Raw genomic sequence first — 19,337 nt, 5'->3', positions numbered from 1 at the left:
TATATATATATATATATATATATATATGTATATATATATATATATATATATATATATACATACATACACACCTTGCTGCTCTGATTTTCTGTACTGAACCACTGTGTTATAATAATAATTCTAATAACCCACGTCAGTGCCAATAGATGCTTAAAGTAGAACTATAGATAAAACTTCTTTTTTTTTGGATAGAGTAAAGGAGGGTTATAAACCATGTAATTTTTTTCGCCATCTTTGTCCCATTGCGGAGATTTTTTTTTTTTTTACAGAAAAGTGTTTTTATTCACAAAACAGCATTACAAGATATGCATTAGTTGACAATCAGATTTGCAGAGAAATGTTAACAGTCAGAAACAAGTATTTCAACATTTGCAGATAATAAAACAAAGGAAAAAAAAAAGGGGGAAATAATAAAAGTAAATTAAACAAACGAGGTACAAGTTCATGGCTCTCTCACCCCCCAGCACACCCCAACCGTAAACTACCAGGAACAGACCCAACCGGAGTCCCCCCCCGAGTACACTAGGGTAAACGACTGTCGCCTCTGCGCCAAATCCTCACATATCCAACCAGAACATATAAGTAACTCAGCAGTCGATCGAATTAGGTGGCGCCCCGGGAGAGAGGGGGGGGGGCAATGGCCCCCATGCCGGGCGGGTGGGAGTCCATCTCTACTCCCCCGCCCCCCCGGCCCCCCCGGCCCCCCACCCCCGCGCATCCACCCAAGCCGACCAGACCTTATCGTACTTAGCAGGGCACTGCCTACTCTCATACGTGAGTTTGTAAAGGGGCAAAGCCGAGTCCACCGCCTTCCTCCAGGAACCAAGGGTGGGGGGTCCCACCGACTTCCACCGTAGCAATATCTTCCTCCTAGCATAAAACAGTGAGAATGTAATACATAGCTTAGTATATCTGTCTCCCTCGACCTCACCAAAATGACTCAGAAGGATCACCATGGGGTCCAACGGCACCCTGGTCCCTCCTATGCCTAAGCCTCTCTGCTACCCCCGCCCAGTACGGCCGAAGCTTTGGGCATTCCCAAACCATGTGCCAGTAGGTCCCCACCTCGACCCCACACCTGGGACAGTTCAGATCCAGATGTGGGTATATGCTGGCCATTCTATGAGGGGTGAAGTAGGCCCTATGTAGGAACTTGAGCTGGAGGAATCTGTCTTTAGCTGCTATCATGGACGGGATGTAGGTGGAGACACATTCCTCCCATTCCTCCTCCCCCAAGGCTGGAATGTCCCCCCTCCATTTATCCATTACCCGGGTGAGTTTAACATCATGGCCCACCGTCAGATACATATACAGAGTGGAAAGGGGCTTCCCCATTGCGCTCGACATCAACAGTCGCTCGATTGAGTCAGGTTCCAGGGTCAGTGTGTCCGAGAATTGGGCCCTCATCGCATGCCTCAGCTGGTAGTATTTAAACTCAAGGGAGTTAGGGAGGGAGTACTGTCGTCTCAGCTCTTGAAAGGGCTTGATCCTACCGTTTGCTATGACATGTTTGAGGGCGGTGATCCCGTGTTTGGCCCACTGTGAGGGTTCAGACAAGTCGCAGAGGTGAGGCAGGGTGGGATTACCCCACAATGGGGTGTGTGGAGAGATACAATTCGGTTTAGAGTAAATAGCTCTGGCCGCCCGCCACACTCTACCATTGCGGAGATTTACTTTGACTTCCTCTCCCATAGCCAAATAGTGAGAGAAAATCCCTGCAAATTAAAAGGAATTCCTTGGGGACCCCCAGGTCAGTGTCCCCATTGGAAGATTTCACCTCTATTAATTTATTGGGGAATAACCCAACATTTGGCATTTTCTTTTACTTTCACTTTTAATGATATAAATGATAAACAGCACAAATAGAGAGGGTGAAGCTCCTTAACTGCCTCCCGCCCGATGTATAGACAAATGATGGTGAAGCAGGGCAGCTCTCATTCTGGGACGCAGTCATATGACAGCGACAAGTGTCGTGTCCCTTGGGACACAGTGCCACCCTGATCTCGGCAAAGATCCCCGGCTACAGCTCATTACCCATGTGTCCTGATTACAATGCAGCCCTACAATGCAGCCCCCAACAGTGCCCATCAGTGATGCCACTCTGTGCCCAGTGACACCAGTCTGTGCCCATCAGTAATGCCAATCAATGCTGCTTTTCAATGCCTGCCCATCAGAGCCACCTATCATTGCCCATAAGTGCTGCCTATCAGTGCCCATCAGTGATGCCACTCTGTGCCCAGTGACACCAGTCTGTGCCCATCAGTAATGCCAATCAATACTGCTTTTCAATGCCTGCCCATCAGAGCCACCTATCATCGCCCATAAGTGCTACCTATCAGTGCCCATCAGTGATGCCACTCTGTGCCCAGTGACACCAGTCTGTGCCCATCAGTAATGCCAATCAATGCTGCTTTTCAATGCCTGCCCATCAGAGCCACCTATCATTGCCCATAAGTGCTGCCTATCAGTGCCGCATATCAGTGCAGCCTCATCAGTGTCCATTAGTGCAGCCTCATTAGCAAAAAAATAAAAAGCCCATCAGTGATTAAATAACAGCAAAAGAAAGCTCTATTTGTGGGAAGAAATTGATAAAAAAAAATAAAAAATATTTGGGTACAGTTTTGCATGATCGCGCAATTGTCATTTAAGTTGCGACAGCACTGAAACCTGAGAATTGGCCTGGGCAGGAAGGGGGTGAAAGTGCCTGGTATTGCGGTGGTAAAGAAGGCACAGACAGCAAGAAAAATGGGCAAGGGATATAATCCCTCTCCACTCCAAAACCTAAAAAAAAAAAAAGTTGTGTCTTAAGTTATACTTTAAACCTGACCATGTTTTACGGTTACCATACACTATACAATCTTATTACACAATCTCCTTAAAGTGTTTGTAACACCTTCATGTATTCTATGTATTCTATGAATAATAAAAAACCTTCAGTATGCTGCTAGCCCCGCAGCCCCTCCAATACTTACCCGATCCCGATCCAACGAGAGCGGCTGGTGTCCTGGCTTTCTGCCTCCTCATTGACTGAGAGACAGCAGCGGGAGCCATTATCTCCTGCTGCTGCCAATTACAGCCATTGAGGAGGCCCTGTTCAGTGTGTCTTATGGAGCGGCTTGCTATGAGGGCATTCGGCAAGGGGGGGGGGGGGAGCCCAGAGTGCCGGTGAGGGACCGAGAAGAGGAGGACCTGGGCTGCTCTGTGCAAAACTACTACAACAGAGCAGGTAAGTATAACATTTGTTATTTTTTTTTCTTAATTTAAAATTAAGGCTTTAGTGTTATTTTAGTAGTGCCAGAATCACCATAAGTTCCCTTCCGATCAAACCAAGTCAATCAGCCAGAGTGGAAAATCAATAATCAATTTGAATTGATCACTGATGCAGTTAATGAATACAGTAAAATCTTGGATTGCGAGCGTAATTAGGTCCAGAAACACGCTTGTAATCCAAAGCGCTTATATATCAAAGCGAATTTCCCCATAAGAAATAATGGAAACTCAGATGATTTGTTCCGCAACCATTTATTCATAGGTCCTTCAGTTTATAGTCCATATAAAAAGATTATAGCAATGTGATAGGTTGTGTAACTATAAAATGTCCATCCACAAATGGAAGCCTCCACAAGGGGATTAGAAGCAAAATCCAGCAGGAGCTACAGAGTATAAAAGAGAAGAGAGGCGCCTCTAAGTGTAGCAATATGTTGATAAATGTTGTACCTTTATTAACCACTTAACGCCCGCCTCACGCCTATTTACGTCCACAGAATGGCACGTACAGGCAAATGGGCGTATATATACATCCCCGCCTTCTAGCGGGTCGGGGGTCCGATCGGGACCCCCTCCGCTGCGTGCGGCGGGCGGATTCCAGCGGGGAGCGATCCAGGACGACGGCGCGGCTATTCGTTTATAGCCGTCCCGTCGCGATCGCTCCCCGGAGCTGAAGAACGGGGAGAGCCGTATGTAAACACGGCTTCCCCGTGCTTCACTGTGGCGGCTGCATCGATTGAGTGATCCCTTTTATAGGGAGACTCGATCGATGACGTCAGTCCTACAGCCACACCCCCCTACAGTTGTAAACACACACTAGGTGAAACATAACTCCTACAGCGCCCCCTGTGGTTAACTCCCAAACTGCAACTGTCATTTTCACAATAAACAATGCAATTTAAATTGCTGTGAAAATGACAATGGTCCCAAAAATGTGTCAAAATTGTCCGAAGTGTCCGCCATAATGTCGCAGTCACGAAAAAAAATCGCTAATCGCCGCCAATAGTAGTAAAAAAAATTTTTTTTATTAAAATGCTAAAAAACTATCCCCTATTTTGTAAACGCTATAAATTTTGCGCAAACCAATCGATAAACACTTATTGCGATTTTTTTCACCAAAAATAGGTAGAAGAATACGTATCGCTCCCTAAACTGAGGAAAAAAAATGTATATATGTTTTTGGGGGATATTTATTATAGCAAAAAGTAAAAAATATTGCATTTTTTTCAAAATTGTCGCTCTATTTTTGTTTATAGCGCAAAAAATAAAAACCGCAGAGGTGATCAAATACCACCTAAAGAAAGCTCTATTTGTGGGGAAAAAAGGACGCCAATTTTGTTTGGGAGCCACGTCGCACGACCGCGCAATTGTCTGTTAAAGCGACGCAGTGCCGAATCGCAAAACCTGGCCTGGGCATTTAGCAACAAAATGGTCCGGGCCTTAAGTGGTTAAATGTAACCATATCGCTTCTCTTCTCTTTTATACTCAGTTGTGACATGACGCTACTTGTATATCAAGACATCGCTTGTATATCAAGCCTTGCAAAACGCTCTCAAACCAAGTTACTCTCAAACCAAGGTTTTACTGTATGTGTGCATATGTCAATTGATAGGCTTATCAGATTAAATGGGGGGGGGGGGGGCAGAAATGTGATTGATAACTTACGATTGTAATTTATGGTCAAATCTTAATTATCGATCAAAATCCACTTACCCGTTTGTGGCATATCGATCAAATGGGTTGTTGACTGTACATTGATTATTCCTCTCAGAAGAGATTGATCAGAAAATGAATAATTTGTTGAAGTGCGTATGGCCAACATTCAATTCGCCATTATCTATTGGATTTGATACAAATATAATGGATTGGTTAGGTGTGTCCTACTATTACACACTTCTGGTGAATCTAATGCTGGTCATACACTCTTCAACAAGGCTCGGTTCACACCAATGCGTTCGGTGTGGCCTGCGTTTGCATGGGGCAAAGCAGAATGAGCTGCTTGACCTGCGGGAAATGCAGGAAAAATGTCCTTGCACCTTTTTAGAACTGCATCCGCAGAAAAATTTTGATGGTGCTATTTCACCATGCAGTTTACTGAACACGCAAAACACAATGCATGTTTATATGCGTGGGGGGTGCCATTAAGGATGAATGGCAGCCCTGCGCGTCTGTAAAAGAGGAGCGCGTTTTGGCTGCAGGTGGTTGGGTTGCGGGTGCAGGAACAGGTGCAATTCCTGGACCCACAGTCACCTGCATAACATAGCCCTAATGATCAATTTATTTTCTGATCGATCTTATCTCATAGGAATAATCAATCTATAAATGATAACCCATTCAAGCAGCACATAGGGAATTGGCTTTCAATTGATAGTTAAAGCGGAAGTAAACCCATCCATAAAACAGATACATTTCTGTCACGTGCCGTAAATGTAACACTCCCATTGGTTGTGCTCTCAACCAAACTGTCAAACCATCCAATGGCTGCTGTCATAATTGATCACACGTGCAGCATTGTGGCAGTTGTAGATTAAACAGGGGCAAAGATGGCCGCTTCCTTGGCTGAAAACGATAGCAGGGTTTACTTACACTTTAAGATACAGTATGACTGTACCTTGTGACTGGAAGTAATCGATCACATGTGTTTTTTTTTCATTATGCAGAAATAAGAGTGCAACCAAGACTACTCGGCACAATGCATGAGTGTGCATGGGCTCATGATATACAATACTTCTGCATTCAGAACCATAAACAAAAAGCTTCAAGCTTTATGGATCTAAATGCCGTTTTATTTTTTTATGAGCCCCTAAAGTGTTGGAGAATTTAGGGGTTTTGTGAGACGGGGGGGGGGGGGGGGGGGAGATTATTACTGTTCTTGTATAGTGAATGACTACTGTGCTCTGTCACTATACTGTAATAATAAAAAAAGAAAATTGCTACTATTACTCTGCCACCTAGTGGTCATTCTGCACTTCATGTGTCTCACACAAATGAATTAAAGAGACCCTGTCCACTAAATTAAAAAAAATGCACAAAAGCACAGAAATAAGTATTTTAAAAGCTTACAGTTCCTTCCACACTGGTGCGCTTTTGCCATGCTTTTCTAGGGTAACAAAAGCACATGAAAACGAATCCCCATTAAATTCTCTGTAACTGTTCACGCTGCAGATGCGATTAACTTTGAAAAGTCCTGCATGCTGCATCTTTTCAAAAGCACACCAAAAAGCCTGTAATGTCCCCGCTGGTGGCCACATCCATCTTCACCCCTCTTCTGGCTTTGTGACTGGCCGGAGTCGCCTGACGTCACTTTTGCGCATGCATGCAGGAGCCCCTGGTCACGGCACTGGCCTTTTAGAAATGGCACGATCATGCCCTTTCTTCAGTGCGCCGATGACGTTGGTGCAAGCGTATATGGTGAATATCTCCTAAACCGTGCAGGTTTAGTGGATATTTCCAGTACCTACAGGTAAGTCTTATTATAGACTAACCTGTAGGTAAGAGTGGTGTAACCAGAGCTTTTTTTCTCAGAAAATAGGCGCAGGAACTCAACCACGACCCCGTTCAGATTTCACAAACAGTAGAAGGGTCTTAAAGGGGCATTAAATACCAGGATTGCATTACATACAGAGTGCAGAGTTCAGGGGGTTACACACAGAGTGCAGAGCTGTCACTTGTAAACACAGAAACCAGACTTCTGTGTTTACAAGTGATTGTGGTGAGCAGGCACCAAAGGGTCTGAGCCAAAGGTGGTGGAACTGAGTTCCCCCAAGTTCCCCCTGAAAAAAAAGCCCTGGGTGTAACTAGGTTTACAACCACTTTAATCAGTACAGTCTTCATCCGAAAAATACAATACAGATATACTACAACACTTCCAAATTTGTATTCTGTTGTACGCAAATTTGTGTACTTTAGTAACCTATTCGTTTTCAATATGGAGATTAGCATCCAAAACAGGAGGATTCAGAGTGGACAACACAGGTCCCCAGGGTGCTGAAGACCCCTTGTAAAATTACCAATCCCTCATTCCCTGATGTGCCCATGCTAGCAACCCCACCCTCTGATGTGTACACGCACACACATCATGGTGCTAGATAGGTGTGTGTGTGTGTGTGCAGCAGCAGCAGGTGAAAACTTCAATTGGAGGAGACAAGGCTGTAAAATCGGTGAGTCCACTGTCCAAACACCCCCCTCAACTTGACAAATGTTTGCATACATGCTTTACTTCTGCTGCATGTCAGCTTCCTGGCAGGCTCGGGCACAGGGCGTTGCAAAAACACCTGAGCCCATCCTTAATAGCTAGGATGAAAAAAAGAAGAAGAGTCCATCCTATTCCCCAATAGAGAAAAATACACTGAATTAAACCTGATTATCTTCATATAGTCCACTCAGGCGAGATACAGCCAAAGCCTTTTGGTTCCTGAATTTGGCCCCATGCTCAGCAGGGGATCTGTCCGCTGATCCCAGCTGAGCAGGCGGACGGCTGGTCTGTGTCGGCTCTACTTTTGCAGAGCAGACAAAGCCACTCTCCTCTATGGGCAGTTGGATGTAAATAGACACCTGTTTGATTACACCCATCTGCCACCTGATCCGCTAGATAAATGGGGTATAGATCCCCGTCGTCTGTTTTTAGCAGATCGGATTGGATGTCGACAGGAGGAGGCAAAGAGGAGAATGAAGGATCTGATCGGGTCTGCCTGAAAAACTAACCGCTCGTGTGAAAGGAGCCTTAGGCTGCTTTCACATTGCAGCGTGGAGCCGCAGTGACGGTATAGCCGCGCTATTTGTAGCGCGGCTATACCGTCGTATTTACCGCGATATTCGGGCGCTAGCGGTGAGGTTTTAACCCCCGCTAGCGGCCGAAAAAGGGTTAATACCGCCTGCGTTGCGGGCGGTATTACCGCGCTTTCCCATTGATTTCAATGGGAAGGCGCGGTATAGGAGCGGTGAACACACCGCTCCTATACCGCGGTAAAGATGCGGCTAGCAGGACTTTTGGAGTGCTCCTGCTAGCGCACCGCTTCAATGTGAAAGCCTTCGGGCTTTCACATTGAACACTGCAGGGCATGATTTTTCATGCGGTATAGCAGTGCTATTTTTAGCGCTGTACCGCATGAAAAACGCCCCAGTGTGCAAGGGGCCTTAAAGCTGCTGAGACCCGACGCCTTGACGTGTAACCAGAGTGCAATCAGAAGCACAACACCTGACTGCATTAACAAGCAATCATTAAACTCAGGTTTGTCCATGCATAAGAGTTTATTTAGTCCAGAAGCCTGTCAATTAACCACTTCTTGTCCGCCATATAGCAATATGACGTGCGCAAAGTAGTTGTGTTATCCTGATCGAACGTCATATGACGTGATCAGGATAGTAAGCGGGGGCACGCAGCACGGCAATCGATGGTGCTGTGTGTCAATCTGACACACCGCAACACCGATCTCTGATGGAGGCTCTTTATCAGCTGTTTCCAATCACAGCTGATCACAATGTAAACAGGAAAAGTGGTGTATCTGCTTTCCTAACTCGCGTCTAACAGGGGGGGGTCTGCGCTGATTCAAGCGGAGGTTCCACCGATTTTTTTTTTTAAAAGCCAGCAGCTACAAATCCTGCAGCTGCTGACTTTTAAAATATGGACAATTACCTGTCCAGCGTGCCCGCAATGTCGGCAGCCGATGTTGAGCAATCGCTCGTCCCTCGGCTGCACCCGCCGCCATCCTTGTGAGGGAATCGGGAAGTGAAGTGTTGCGGCTTCACTGCCCGGTTCCCTACTGCGCATGCGCGAGTAGCGTGGCGCGCCATCACTGGTCCCCGCTCTCTCATGGGAACAGCGTGTTTCCCAGAAGACAGCGGGGTTGCGGGTAGGGGCGTGGCTGCCGCACTAGTGTATTCCCGGAAGTGGGTGCAAATACCTGGAGGTATTTAGACAGGTATCTGCACCCCCCTCCCCCCTGAAAGGTGCCACCCCACTTTCATCATCAGTGCAGCTCCCCCCCCCCCCCCCCCCGAGAATTCCCATCATTGATGACCACCAGGTATGCCACACATGGCCACCAGGGATGCCAATCAGTGCCTATCAGCAATGCCTGCCAGTGCCTCCATATCAGTGATGCCCAACAATGCCATCTATCAGTGCAGCCTTTTAGTGCCCAGTGTCACCTATGAGTGCCTGTCAGTGCAGCCTCATCAGTGAATGAGAAAACTTATTTACAACATTTTATAACAGAAATAAAGAAACTTTTTTCAATAAGTTTTTGTATATGTTTAGCAACAAATAAAAACAGCAGAGGTGATCAAATACCACCAAAAAGCTCTATTTGTGGGAACAAAGTGATACAATTTTTGTTTGGGTACAGCGTAGCATGACCACGCAATTGTCATTTAAAAAGCAACAGTGCCAAAAGCTGAAAATTGGCTTGGGCAGGAAGGTGTAAAAGTGCCCTGTATAGAAGTGGTATACAGGATCCACAATTTAGGTTTCTAGTTCAGCCTAGGAATTGGGCCATTTTCCAAAATCAAGAGTAGAAAACTGATTAGACGCCAACAGCCCCCCTTTGTAATAAAAATGAGAATGGGGTAAGCAGACCCCAGTAGCCTTGCAGCTGCACCTATGATAAATGTAAGATAGCGATAACAGGTTGCATGTCCTGCTTAACTCCCAGCTGCTGGCACTTCTGCCCTTAGACCCCTTTCACACTGAGGGTGTATTTCAGGCGCCTGCAATCCGCCCTCAAACAGCTGCTCCATTGTCTCCACTGTGAAAGCCTGAGGGCTTTCACAGTGGAGCGTTGCACTAGCAGGACGGTAAAAAAAAAGTCCTGCTTGCCGCATCTTTGGAGCGGTGTGTTTACCGCTCCTGTCCATTGAAATCAATTTGACAGCGCGGCTATACACCCTTTCTCGGCCACTAGCGGAGGTTAAAAGTGCCCCGCTAGCAGATGAAATGCGCCGCAAATCTGCCCATAGCATCGGCGGTAAAAATAGCAGCGTTTTACCACAGACGCTATGGGCGGCTCAGTGTGAAAGGGGTCTTAAGGTTGGGTTCACACTATTGTGACTTGGATGGGAAATATCTGCATCCAATTATCAATAGCAGGAGATCGCGAATGGCTCCAGTTCACATATCTCCGATACGGCTCCGGTGCAAATTTGCATAGGATCCCTGTGTTTCTTTTGGTCCATTTCAGGCTGAAATCGGACCTGAAACTGTGAACCAGGATGCACAGGACTGCTGGGAGTGACATAGGTATTAGGTTTGAACCCAGCCAAACTCTCCACACCAATGGTGGACAGTAACACAAAGCACAATCACCCTGCACTCTTAAAGGCCCACACGATTGGATATTCCAACAATTGTGTGATGGAAGGGTCTGTATGCTCCAGACAAATGTTGCCTTACAAACCTGAGCCACAGATACCCGATGACGAAAAGCCCAGGAGGTTCCTACACCCCTGGTAGAATGAGCTCTCTAAACGGAGGAGCTTTAAGTTCCAGACCGTAGGCCTGAATGATCAATTGACAGACCCAATTGGCAATGGAAGCTGCCTGCCCCTTCTTGGGTCCCTTTGGTAAAACAAAAAAGGAGAAACAGCCCCAAAGCATAAGATTTCCACCTCCGTGCTTGACTGTAGGGAAGGTGTTATTAGGGTCATATTCAGCATTTCTCTTCCTCCAAACATGGCGAGTTGAGTAATTGCCAAAGAGCGCAATTTTGGTGTCATCTGACCACAGCACTTTCTCCCAATCTTTCTCTGAATCCTTTAGCCGTTCACCGGCAAACTTCAGATGGGCCTGTACATGTGCCTTCTTGAGGGGGACCTTGCGGGTGGTGCAGGATTTCAATCCATGGTGGTGTATTGTGTTACCAATGGCTTATTTGGGGACTGTGGTCACAACTTTGATATCATTCACAAGCTCCTCCCATGTAGTTGCGCTGATCCCTCACTTTCATTATGATCATCCTAACCTCATAAGACAAAATTGTGCATGGAGCTCCAGACCGAGGGCAATTGGTGGTTTATTTCTTCCATTTGAAAATAGTTTAGACAGTTGTTACCCTTCTTGCCCATGGTGTTGTAGCCCATTTCAGCCTTGGGCAGGTATACAATCCTGTCCATGACATCCTTTTGAAAGCTCTTTGGTCTTGCCCATGATTGTGAGGTTTGAATTGAAATGAAGATTCTGTGGACAGGTGTCTTTTATACACATAACAAGTTGACATTAGGAGCACCTTCAATTGACAGGACCAATCTGTGTACCATACTGTAGCCAGTCTGAGGGAGCCAGAATTAGTTGGTTGCTAGGGAATCAAATACTTATTTTACTCAGTGAACTGCGTTTGTTGATATTCTGTCTCTATAATTTAAAATACACCTATGATAAAATTATAGACCCTTCATTTCTTGGCAAGTGAGCAAACTTATAAAATCTGCAGTGGATCAAATAATTTTTCCCACTTTATACATATATACAGTGTATATATTACAGTAGTGAATATCTGCAGTTTTGTACTATATAAAGGTTCATTTCCTTTTAACCCCCATCACAAAAGGCGATACAAAAAGCATGCTGCTGCTAGTAAATGTACAGTATTAGTGACAGCAGTGGCAGTGTATCACACTACCTGCCTATGACAAGGGAATCCGATATGTAGCAGATTCAAATAGATTATAATATATATGTGTGTGTACACAGTAGCTCACAAAAGTGAGTACACCCCTCACATTTTTGCAAATATTTTATTATATCTTATGTGACAACACTTAAGAAATGACACTTTGCTACAATGTAAAGTAGTGAGTGTACAGCTTGTATAACAGTGTAAATTTGCTGTCCCCGTAAAATAACTCAACACACAGCCATTAATGTCTAAACCGCTGGCAACAAAAGTGAGTACACCCCCAAGTGAAAATGTTCAAATTGGGCCCAAAGTGTCAATATTTTTTATGGCCACCATTATTTTCCATCACTGTGTTAACCTTCTTGGGCATGGAGTTCAGTGTCACAGGTTGCTAATGGAGTCCTCTTCCACTCCATAACATCATGAAGCTGGTGGATGCTAGAGACCTTGCGCTCCTCCCCCTTCTGTTTGAGGATGTCATACAGATGCTTAATAGGGTTTAGGCCTGGAGACATGCTTGGCATATCCATCACCTTTACCCTCAGCTTCTTTAGCAAGGCAGCGGTCATCTTGGAGGTGTGTTTGGGGTTATGTTCAAATACTGCCCTGCAGCCCAGTCTCCGAAGGGATTGATGCTCTGCTTCAGTATGTTGGCATTTATGGTTCCCTCAATAAACTGTAGCTCCTCAGTGCTGGAACACTCATGCACCACCAGACCACGACACTCCCACCACCATGCTTGACTGTAGGCAAGACACATTTGTCTTTGGACTCCTCACCTGGTTGCCGAAAACACGCATGACACCATCTGAACCAAATATGTTTGTTTATCTTGGTCTCATCAGACCACAGGAAATGGTTCCAGTAATCCATGTTCTTAGTCTGCTTGTCTTCAGCAAACTTTGCAGGATTGCTTGTGCTTGATCTTTAGAAGAGGCTTCCTCTTGGGATGACAGCTATGCAAACCAATTTGATGCAGTGTGCAGCATAAGGTCTGAAAACCAACAGACTGACCCCCCCCCACTCCAACCTCTGCAGCAATGCTAGCAGCACTCATATGTCTATTTCCCAAAGACCACCTCTGGATACAATGCTGAGCATGTGCACTCAACTTCTTTAGTCGACCATGGCGAGGCTTGTTCCGAGTGGAACCTGTCCTATTAAACTGCTGTATGGTCTTGGCCACCGAACTGCAACTCAGTTCCAGGGTCTTCTAGCCTAGGCCATCTTTATGTAGAGCAACAATTCTTTTTTTCAGATCCTCAGAGTTCTTTGCCATGAGGTGCCATGTTGAACTTCCAGTGACCAGTAATATGAGAGCGATAACACCAAAGTAACACACCCGAGACCTTGGGAAGAGAAAATGGCAAATTGTGCCCAATTTGAGTGTGTTGAGTTATTTTGAGGGGACCGCACATTTACAAGCTGTACACTCACTACTTTACATTGTAGCAAAGTTTTACTTAAGTGTTGTCAAATGAAGAAAACAAAAATGTGAGGCATACTCACTTTTGTAAGAATATATATATATATATCTATCATACCATTGAGTTGGGTAACCATTATCAGCTGCTTAGACGCAGCGGCAACGTATTATATATATATATGTATACACAATCTATCTTTTCTCAGAGTGGATTAGATCTTTTGTTCCCCAACCATTTAACTGGTTATTAATACTTCACACCTCATTTTTTTTAATCGGTTTAAAAAAATAATAACTCCTCAGTCGGGCAACTAATCGATTATTTCCCCAGTCGTCTTCCAAGGCAGCCCTTGAGAGATGGAGCTCCTCCTCACAATTTAGGAAACACGTTGCCAATAATTTTTCCTCCCTTTAAGAGGCGGTCCCTCAGGTCCCTGGTCAGTCTTAGTGTTTCCTCCGTCCGGAGGAGACATGTTGCCAGAGGACCTGAGGGGGCTCCATCTCTCAAGGGCTGGCCAGGGCAGGGGTCCAGCTGGGACAGCGCTGTGTGTAAAAGCTGCGGGCGCAGCCATACACAAAAACGAGCAGGGGAGCCTCAGAGCGGCAGGGGGTCAGGTGACCTTACCAGGAGCCGTGCAGCGTGAGCGGAGGAGGACGGTGTATGGCCACGGGCAACCCTCGATGTGCAGAGGTGTCCCGGTTTGGGAATTCTTCTGTGCCCAGGCGTGGAGTAGGCGCCATTTCCTCATCCCCTTTGGCGGTTTCGGCGGGGGGGGCGTGTTCCTTCAGCTGACGCCGCTTGACCCGGAAGACGCAGGCGCGTCAATTCCGGGGCGGGGTGACGTCATCGGCGTGCGCCGGGGAGCTGGTCATTCCCCTTAAAGGCGCGGGAATTTCAAACAGGCCGGCGGTGCTATACACGTGCGATACGGCTGCAGGGGACAGCAAAGACGCCACAGTGTGCCAGGATGCTGGAAGAGGATGACATATCGTCGGGCCAGGCTCCAGGAGGCGAAAGCACCAGCAGGATGCAGGTAGGCACCAGTGTGGTGGCCTTTGTATTCGTTTATATGGGACAGCAGCTAGTGGTGGTGGCACTAGCTTAGCTGGGGCTCACAGGGGTAGTGTCACCGGGTGTGCACTAGAAATGATGGTGGAATGTAGTCTCACCGCCATGGGGCCCCTGTGTTTGTCTTTTATACAGGTGAAAACACCAAAAGAGCCAAAGCCCATTCCCAAAAAGCGGTGTGCTAAGTGTAATACCAAGATGCCTGTGGAATACACTGAACTGCTATGCCAGACTTGTATGGACAAGCTGGTACAAAAACAATCTGACGCAGTTTATGCAAAAAATTTTGGATCCGTGAGGGAAGATATGGCTAACACCTTTAAGGATCTCAAAAAATTTATCTCAGAAGTCAAAACCCCAGTAGTTCCTTCTGGAAGTCCCTCTCCCATAGCCTCTCCCAGATCTGAAGTCGCATGAGTCTGTGAGGGAGCGAGCGAGCAGGCAGCAGCGCAGCTAGCGTTTTGGCCAGCGATGACTCTGAACCAGAACAAGAGGAGGGGGGTGAAGAAAGAAGAAAGGCACCAAATTACAAATTATCACTAGAAGAAGTGGATGATTTACTTGGGGCCATTTATGAAACCCTGGAAATTGAACATGAAAGGGAGGAACCTTCCAAGCATGACCTAATGTATCAGGGTCTGAGGAAGAAAAATTCCAAGGTGTTCCCAGTGCATCAGGTGATGTCTGACACCGTAATTAATGAATGGAGAGATCCAGAGAAAAAAACATTCTTTGCAGCAAGTCACAAAAAACGTTTCCCTTTTAGTGACGATCCAAAAGAAGTTTGGAACAAAAATCCAAAACTGGATGCACCACTTTCAAAAGTGTCCAAAAATTCTGCATTGGCTTTTGAAGACATGGGTCATCTAAAAGAGGCTATGGACAAAAAGGGTGATATTATCCTAAAAAGAGCCTGGGAGACAAGTGTCGCTAGCTTAAAACCAGCGCTAGCTACCACCTGTGTTGCAAGAAACATGGAATTCTGGCTAACCCAGTTACAGGAACACATTAAAAACGGTACACCTAGAGAGGAAATCTTGAAGACACTTCCAGTACTCTCTAAAGCGGTGGGTTATATTGCAGATGCTTCTGCAGAATCCGTAAAACTGGCAGCAAGGTCAGGTGGACTAGCCGTCGCAGCTAGGCGTGCGATTTGGATGAAGACCTGGACAGGTGACGCTGCATCCAAAAATAGACTTTGCAATTTGCCTTTCACAGGAGACTTGCTGTTCGGCTCAGGCTTAGATGAGGCTTTGGAGCGAACAGCGGATAGGAAGAAGTCCTTTCCTACGGAAAAACGAAAATTCCAACAAAAAAGATTTTTTCAGGGGAAAAGAAAATCGACCACAAGAGGGGAAGAAAGAATTCCCAAAGAAAAATTGGACAGGTCAAAAGGGAAACCAAAAGAGTAACCCACTCTTTGGCGCTGCTAACACAGCCGCCAAGCAATGACAACCAGATGCCAGTAGGGGGAAGACTGGCTGCCTTCCTACCTCAGTGGCAAAAGGCGACAGCCAATCAATTTATTTTAGAAATAATCGCAAAAGGTTACTCGCTGGAGTTCAGTTGTCATCCTCCAGAGAGATTCCTATTAACGAAGCTTCCCAGAGATTCGGAAAAAGCAAAAGCTCTTCCTCTGTTGCTGGGGGAAATGGTGGATCAAAATGTCCTTATCCCAGTTCCAGAGAAGGAAAAAAGAAAGGGTTTTTACTCTCACGTATTCATAGTCAAGAAGCCCTCCGGGAAGTTCCGTCTAATACTGAATCTCAAACCTTTGAATCAATCGATTCAATTCAAAAAATTCCGCATGGAATCCATTTTTTCTGTCAAGAACATTCTGCAACCAGAAACATTCATGGCGACCATGGATCTCAGGGACGCATATCTTCACATTCCAATCAGAGAAGAATCCCAGAGATACCTAAGGTTAGCTGTAGAAATAGACGGGAAGGAATACCACTTCCAAAGCAGAGCTCTTCCGTTCGGGCTGTCCTCATCACCAAGGATATTCACCAAAGTGTTGGCAGAGGTTCTAGCCCCTCTAAGGTTAAAAAAAGATGACAGTAATTCCTTATCTGGACGACCTACTGTTCGCAGCTCCATCAGAAGCACAGCTGATAAGGAATCTCAACGAAGCTCAACGGTGGTTGAAATCCCTGGGTTGGATCCTAAACTTGGAAAAGTCAAACCTTTGTCCCACCCAAAACATTCGGTTTCTGGGGCATCTACTCAGTTCTACAGAACAGAAAACATTTCTTCCACAAGAAAAAATTCAAAACCTCATCACGAGGGTAGGTTCCATTCAGAACAATCTACCGATCACAATCAGAGAACTGATGTCGGTTCTGGGACTGATGACGTCATCGATTCCGGCAGTCCAGTGGGCAAAATTTCACCTAAGACCACTTCAGATTTTTCTCTTAAAGAATCAAAGAGGAGATCTGGACAAAGCTGTGTTGCTCCCAACATCAGTAAAAAGATCGCTATGGTGGTGGAGAACCCACACAAATCTAAACCAAGGTCTGGCTTGGTCATTCCAGGTATCCCAGAAGTTGACCACGGATGCGAGCAGTTGGGGTTGGGGAGCTCACCTGGCGGGGCAACCTGCTCAGGGGAGATGGTCCCCAGAGGAAACCAAACAATCCTCAAATTGGAGAGAGCTCATGGCAATAGCCAAAGCCATGGAGGTTTTTCAGAACCAGCTGAGGAGTCACCACATCTTTGTACTGTCAGACAATGCCACAGCAGTGGCTTATCTAAACAAACAAGGGGGCACAAGAAGTCCCTCTCTAAGTTGCATCTCCAACCAGATATGCCGGTGGGCAGAAGGGAACTTACTTTCTCTAAGTGCAGTTCACCTGAAAGGGGAAGACAATCAAGTGGCGGACTTCCTCAGTCGCCAGGAGATCTCCCAGGAGGAATGGGCATTACATCCAGAGGTTTTCAAAGAGATTACAGTCCGCTGGGGAGTCCCAAGTGTAGACCCGTTTGCCTCGAGAAACAATACTCAGGTGAAGTATTTCTTCTCTCTAAACCAGCAAGACCATCCGCTGGGAATAGATGCTCTCCAGAACCCCTGGAACTTCAGGATGTGCTATGCCTTCCCTCCAGTTCATCTGATCCCAAGAGTGATAAAAAAGTTTCTTCAAGAACAAACGAAACTCATACTAGTTGCACCATACTGGCCTGGTTCTCCCAGCTCCTCAGTCTCTCAGCGGAAGAACCATGGCTTCTACCTCACAGGACAGACCTGATGTGTCAGGGTCCACTAACCGGCCTAAAGCAAGAACATTTCAAGTGGGCGGCCTGGTTACTGAAGAGGACCTTTTAAGATCAAAGGGACTCTCAGAAAGGGTAGTAAAAACGCTTCTGAGTGCCAGGAAGCCGAACACCAGAGCCATCTATAGAAAGGTTTGGAGAAGATTCAACAGTTGGTGCACAGAGAATCAAAGACAGAGAATGGACACTCCAACGGTCCTTGAATTCTTACAACAAGGCGCTGATAAAGGGCTAGCGCTCAGTACACTGAAGGTGCAGGTGGCAGCACTTTCAGTGTACCTAGAAAGGACACTACAAAAGGATCCTTTGGTCTCTCGGTTTTGCAGAGCATTGGCAAAACATAAAAAACCCAAAATTAGAAAGTGTCCCACATGGGATCTATCGGTGGTGCTTAGGGGTATTATCAAAGGTCCATTTGAACCACTTCAAGAAACATCCTTGAGATTACTAACCTTAACCACTTAAGCCCCGGACCAATATGCAGCCTAAAGACCCAAGGTGTTTTTACAGTTCGGGACTGCGTCGCTTTAACAGACAATTGCGCGGTCGTGCGACGTGGCTCCCAAACAAAATTGGCGTCCTTTTTTCCCCACAAATAGAGCTTTCTTTTGGTGGTATTTGATCACATCTGCGGTTTTTAGTTTTTGCGCTATAAACAAAAATAGAGCGACAATTTTGAAAAAAAAGCAATATTTTTTACTTTTTGCTGTAATAAATATCCCCCAAAAACATATATAAAAACATTTTTTTTCCTCAGTTTAGGCCGATACGTATTCTTCTACCTATTTTTAGTAAAAAAAAATCGCAATAAGCGTTTATCGATTGGTTTGCGCAAAATTTATAGTGTTTACAAAATAGGGGATAGTTTTATTGCATTTTTATTTTTTATTTTTTTTTTACTACTAATGGCGGCGATCAGCAATTTTTTTCGTGACTGCGACATTATGGCGGACACTTCGGACAATTTTGACACATTTTTGGGACCATTGTCATTTTCACAGCAAAAAATGCATTTAAATTGCATTCTTTATTGTGAAAATGACAGTTGCAGTTTGGGAGTTAACCACAGGTGGCGCTGTAGGAGTTAGGGTGCACCTAGTATGTGTTTACAACTGTTTGGGGGTGTGGCTGTAGGAATGACGTCATCGATCGTGTCTTCCCTATAAAGGGAATGACGCGATCGATGCGCCGCCATAGTGAAGGACGGGGAAGCCGTGTTTACACACGGCTCTCCTCGTTCTTCAGCTCCGGGGAGCGATCGCGACGGAGCGGCTATAAACAAATAGCCGCGCCGTGGTCCCGGATCGCTCCCCGAGCGGACCCGACCTCCGCATGTAGCGGGGGGGGTCCCGATCGGACCCCCCACCCGCTAATAGGCGAGGACGTACGTGTACGCCCATGTGCCTGTACGTGCCATATTGTGGACGTATATGTACATGCGGGGGTCGGGAAGTGGTTAAAGACGGTTTTTCTTGTGGCCATTACCACGGCAAGAAGAATTGGAGAAATTCAAGCCTTATCAGTAAAAGAACCTTTTTTTAAGATCTATGATGATAGAATAGTTCTTCAAACTGATCCGGGATTCGTGCCAAAAGTGGCATCAACTTTTCACAAGTCCCAGGATATTGTGTTACCTTCTTTTTGTACTTCTCCAAAAAACGACAAGGAACAAAAATGTAAGTTT

The sequence above is a fragment of the Rana temporaria genome, chromosome 1, assembly GCF_905171775.1.
Source record: "Rana temporaria chromosome 1, aRanTem1.1, whole genome shotgun sequence".
In the NCBI taxonomy this organism is placed as follows: Eukaryota; Metazoa; Chordata; class Amphibia; order Anura; family Ranidae; genus Rana; species Rana temporaria.
This window is presented reverse-complemented; position numbering follows the sequence as displayed.